We start from the raw sequence: 6,000 nt of genomic DNA, 5'->3' as shown, positions 1-6,000 counted from the left end.
ACACATGACATGCCCCGCATCCGTGCCAGCTACACATGACATGCCCCCCAGCAGTGCCAGCTACACACAATATACCCCCCAGCAGTGCCAGCTACACATGATAGTGTTCACTTTTTAGGGCAGGGTGCTGATCACAGGGAAGTTAGGAGGGCAAAATGATGTACATACTGTAATGCTTGGTGCTCCCCTACCTACATGCTAAAGAATGGACAGTGCGCGCGGAAGGTGCGCAGCAAAAATTTAGGGGCGTTGCTTCGTGGGGAAGGTGCGGGGCCACATAATAGTGGCAATTCGCAGTACACCACACAGTAGTGCAGCTAATACACATTGCGCCAGACAGAGCACTGAGACACATTGCCTAGCGGGAACACTACATGATATGCTCCCCAGCCGTGCCAGCTACACGTGACATGCTCCCCAGCAGTGCCAGCAACACGTGACATGCCCCCCAGCAGTGCCAGCAACACGTGACATGCCCCCCCAGCAGTGCCAGCAACACGTGACATGCCCCCCAGCAGTGCCAGACACACATGACATGCCCCACAGCAATGCCAGATACATAAATGGCCACACAGTGCCAGATATGTCCCCACAGTGCCAGATACATAAATGCCCCCCAGCAGTGCCAGATACATAAATGCCCCCCAGCAGTGCCAGATACATAAATGCCTCCACAGTGCCAGATACATAAATGCCCCCACAGTGCCAGATACATAAATGCCCCCACAGTGCAGATATGACCCCACAGTGCCAGATACAAAAATGCCCCCCACAGTGCCAGATATACCTCCACAGTGCCAGATAAATAAATGCCCCCACAGTGCCAGATAAATAAATGCCCCCACAGTGCCAGATAAATAAGTGCCCCCACAATGCCAGATAAATAAGTGCCCCCACAGTGCAGATATACCCCCACAGTGCCAGATACATAAATGCCCCCACAGTGCCAGATACATAAATGCCCCCACAGTGCCGATACGCCCCCACAGTGCCAGATACATAAATGCCCCCACAGTGCCAGATACATAAATGCCCCCACAGTGCAGATACATAAATGCCCCCACAGCGCAGATATGCCCCACAGTGCCAGATATGCCCCCACAGTGCCAGATACATAAATGCCCCCACAGTGCAGATATGCCCCCACAGTGCAAGATACATAAATGCCCCCCACAGTGCAGCTGACCCGACAGTGCCAGATATGCCCCCACAGTGACAGATCCGTTTATGCCCCCACAGTGCAGATGACCCCACAGTGCCAGATATGCCCCCACAGTGACAGATCCATAAATGCCCCCCACAGTGCAGATGACCCCACAGTGCAGATATGCCCCCACAGTGCCAGATACATAAATGCCCCCACAGTGCAGCTGACCCCACAGTGCCAGATATGCCCCCACAGTGACAGATCCATAAATGCCCCCACAGTGCAGATGACCCCACAGTGCCAGACATGCCCCCACAGTGACAGATCCATAAATGCCCCCACAGTGCAGATGACCCCACAGTGCCAGACATGCCCCCATAGTGACAGATCCATAAATGCCCCCACAGTGCAGATGACCCCACAGTGCCAGATATGCCCCCACAGTGACAGATCCATAAATGCCCCCACAGTGCAGATGACCCCACAGTGCCAGATATGCCCCCACAGTGCAGATATGCCCCCACAGTGCCAGATGTGCCCCCACAGTGCAGATATGCCCCCACAGTGCCAGATACATAAATGCCCCCACAGTGCAAGATACATAAATGCCCCCCACAGTGCAACTGACCCCACAGTGCCAGATATGCCCCCACAGTGACAGATCCATAAATGCCCCCACAGTGCAGATGGCCCCACAGTGCAGATATGACCCCACAGTGACCGATCCATAAATGCCCCCACAGTGCAGATGGCCCCACAGTGCAGATATGACCCCACAGTGACAGATCCATAAATGCCCCCCACCATACCTGCGGCGCGTGAGGGAGTGCTGCTGTCAGAGGGCGCGGGCCGGGACTGGAGGACTCTTCCAACGGTGGTGTGATCGATGCGCGCTGCGCGGGAGGGGGAGTGTGGCTGTCTGCAGGCTTGGGACTGGACGACTCTAACGGTGGTGTGCTCTAGGCACGCCAGCGCCGCGCAGCGCCGCGCAGCGCAGCGCGCATATTGCGCACCACAGTTAAAGGCCGGGGAGAGCTGCACAGCAGGGTCGGCTCCAGGTACGAATATGGCGGCGCCAGCGCGCGGCGCCCATTAAGGGTGGCGCCCTGCACGGACGCTCTATTCGAACATGCCTGGAGCCGGCCCTGAGTACAAGACAGTATAATACAGAGGGGTTAGGGAAGTACAGGACAGTATAATACAGAGTGGTTAGGGAAGTACAGGTCAGTATAATACAGAGTGGTTAGGGCAGTACAGGACAGTATAATACAGAGGGGTTAGCAGAGCCGGCCCTAGCCAATATGATGCCCTAGGCAAGATTTTGGCTGGTGCCCCCTAGCACCACCGCTGGTTCCGCCTCTGACCTTGCACCTCTTTCCCAGCACCATCACCCCTCATCCATAGCAGTCCTTATTTTGGGGTTTGTACCTCCTATGATTTAAATAGGAACAGTTCGCAAATTTGTCGCTCAGCCCAAAAAGGGGTGTGTTTTTGCTGGTAAGGGGCATGGCCACACAATAGTAACCCCAATTCCAATTACGCTACACAGTACTGCAACTTTATTCACATTTGATCATGCGATAGTGTCCATAATTCATATTACATACCACAGTAGTATCACTTTACCTTATAAACGTTACTCCTCACAGTAGAGCCCCTTATTCACATTACATCACACTGAATTGCTCCTTATTCACATTACACCACACCCTATTGCTCTTTATTCACATTAGACGACACAGTAGATCCCTTTTTATATGCAACGCCACATAGTAGAGCACCTTATACACATAATGCCACACAGTAATGTCCCTTACACATATGAGACACATTATTAATGTCCTTATAAACATAATGTGCCTTACACATTATGACAACCTTTATCAATGCCCTTTTACACGTAATGTCCCTTACACATATGCCGCACATTATTAATGCCCTTATACACATAATGACACACATAGTGCCCCCTACACATTTGCTGCACTTTATTAGTGCCCCTATACACATAATGACACACATACAGTAGTACCCTGTTACACATATGCCGCACATTATTAATGCCCTTATACACATAATGACACACATAGGGGTAAATTTACTAAGGTGGGAGATTTTTAGAACTGGTGATGTTGCCCATGGCAACCAATAGGATTCTACTTACCATTTATCTAGCTGCTTCTAGCAGATAATAGATATAATCTGATTGGTTGCTATGGGCAACATCACCAGTTCTAAAAATCTCCCACCTTAGTAAATTTACCCCATAGTGCCCCCTACACATTTGCTGCACTTTATTAGTGCCCCTATACACATAATGACACACATACAGTAGTACCCTTTTACACATATGCCGCACATTATTAATGCCCTTATACACATAATGACACACATAGTGCCCCTTTACACATATGCTGCACATTATTAATGCATTTTTACATGACACACATAATGCTGATTACACATATTTCGAACACTACTGCACAACCAACCCACTCACATGCACACAACACTCACACTGCCATGAATACTGTGACCTCTGCATCTGCTTGGATACAGATGTGTCCTCATAAATCTTGTCTCAGTGCTAACGTCGGGCACATTTTTTTAATGAAAATGCATCTAATTTGCATTGCTATGTGGCTAGGATGCACAAGCAGCTTCTGCTGATTAAAATGATATGCAGCATGCCTATATACTGTTTGTGACTGTGGCTGTATCTGTATATGAAATGCTACATACAGAATATAGGCATGCCGCATATCATTTTAATCAGCAGAAGCGGCTGATGCCCCTAGGCATATCAAATGCCCTAGGCAATTGCCTAGTTTGCCTATGCCTATGGCCGGCTCTGGGGGTTAGGGCAGTACAGTGCAGTATAATACAGAGTGGTTAGGGCAGTACAAAACAGTATATTACAGAGGGGTTAGGGCAGTACAGTGCAGTATAATACAGAGGGGTTAGGGAGGCATACTACAGTATAATACAGAGGGGTTAGGGAGGCATCGTACATTATGATACAGAGATGTTAGAAGGCACAGTGCAGTATGATATAGAGGGGTTACAGCAGCATAATTCAGTATAGTACAGAAGTAATAGGGCAGCACCGGACAGTATAATACACAGAGGTTAGGATGGCATAGTACAGTATAATATGGAGGGGTTAGGATGGCAGAGCACAGTATAATATGGAGGGGTTAGGATGGCACAAGATAGTATAATAAAGAGTGGTTATTATTATGATTATTATTATATTTTATTTATAAGGCACCACATGTGTTTCGCAGCGCCGTACAAAGGACAGTACAGGGGACAAAACATTGCATTACAGTAAATAAATAACAGAAATAGAGTACAGGTAACAGAGCACCACACCTTCTCAAGACATAATACAGATAAGATGTAAGTATTGAGGGAGTGATCATCGTACTACTAGAGGCTGGTGGTCATAGATGGAGATGAGCCTTTACTAGCAGGATAAAGATGGTCGTTGAGTAGGGGAGAGCTGTGAGTGAAATGTGTTGAGACGAGGGCTTAGATAACAAGATGAAAGAGGGCCCTGCTCTGAAGAGCTAACAATCTATTGGGGAGGGGCGACAGACAGATGACAAGAGGTGCAGGCAAGTGGGAGGTAGCCTGATGGCAGTATGCAAGCAAAGCTGAGATGTTCACGGCATGAGGCAGGGGGGTGGAGGCGCGGCTTCAGCACTGGGTTATGCATCGGGAGGGTATGCTTTGATGAATAGGTGGGTTTTTAGTGCCAGTTTGAAGCTTTGCAAGGTTGGGGAGAGTCTAATGGAGCGGGGGAGTGCGTTCCACTGAAGGGGTGCAGCACGGGCATAATCCTGAACTCGTGCATGGGAAGCAGTGACCAGGGCGGTGGAGAGGCGACGGTCATTAGTCGACCGTAGGGGGCGGGAGGGAGTATGAAGGGAAAGGAGGTTGGAGATGTAGGGAGCAGTGGAATTAGAGATGGCCTTGTATGTGAGGGTGAGGAGTTTGAAGAGGATTCTGTAGGGGAATGGGAGCCAGTGTAGATGTTGTTGAAGGGGAGTAGCAGATGTGGTGCGGCGGGAGAGGAAGATAAGCCTAGCTGCGGAGTTCAGGACACATTGGGAGCAAGATGGGAGCAAGCGAGGCCAGTGAGGAGGACATTGCAGTAGTCAAGTCGTGAGATGACCAGTGAATGGATGATGAGTTTAGTTGCACTCTGGGAGAGATATGGCCTGATACGAGCAATGTTGCTTTGCTAGAAACGACAGGATTGTGCCAGAGCTTGGATGTGGGGTGCAAAGGAGAGGAAGAAGTCAAGAGTGACGCCCAGGCAGCGGAGTTGGGGAACGGGGGAGATGGTGGTGTTGTCAACAATGATGGAGATATTGGTCGGGGGTGTTGCTCTGGATGGGGGGAAGATGATGAGTTCCGTTTTGTCCATGCTGAGCTTTAGAGAGCATTCAGACATCCAGGAGGAGATTGCAGAGATGCAGCTGGAAACCTGAGAGAGGACAGAGGGGGACTGATCAGGAGATGAGAGGTAGAGTTGTGTGTCATCAGCATAGAGGTGGTATTGAAGGCCAAATTAGTTAATGAGCGAACCCAGGAAAGAGGTATACAGGGAGAACAGAAGGGGTCCAAGGACAGAACCCTGAGGGACACCAACAGGAAGGATGGAAGGGTGTGAGGTGGTGCTTGAGGCAGACACAGAGAAGGAGCGGTTAGTGAGGTAAGAAGAAAACCAGTCAAGGACAGTGCTAGAGAGGCCAGCGTTTTGGAGTGTGCCGAGGAGGAGAGGATGATCTACGGTGTCAAAGGCAGCAGAGAGGTCCAGAAGGATGAGCAGAGAGAAGTGGCCC

This window comes from Pseudophryne corroboree, chromosome 6, assembly GCF_028390025.1.
Source record: "Pseudophryne corroboree isolate aPseCor3 chromosome 6, aPseCor3.hap2, whole genome shotgun sequence".
In the NCBI taxonomy this organism is placed as follows: Eukaryota; Metazoa; Chordata; class Amphibia; order Anura; family Myobatrachidae; genus Pseudophryne; species Pseudophryne corroboree.
The sequence above is the reverse complement of the archived record's forward strand: the minus strand, read 5'-3'. Positions refer to the sequence as shown.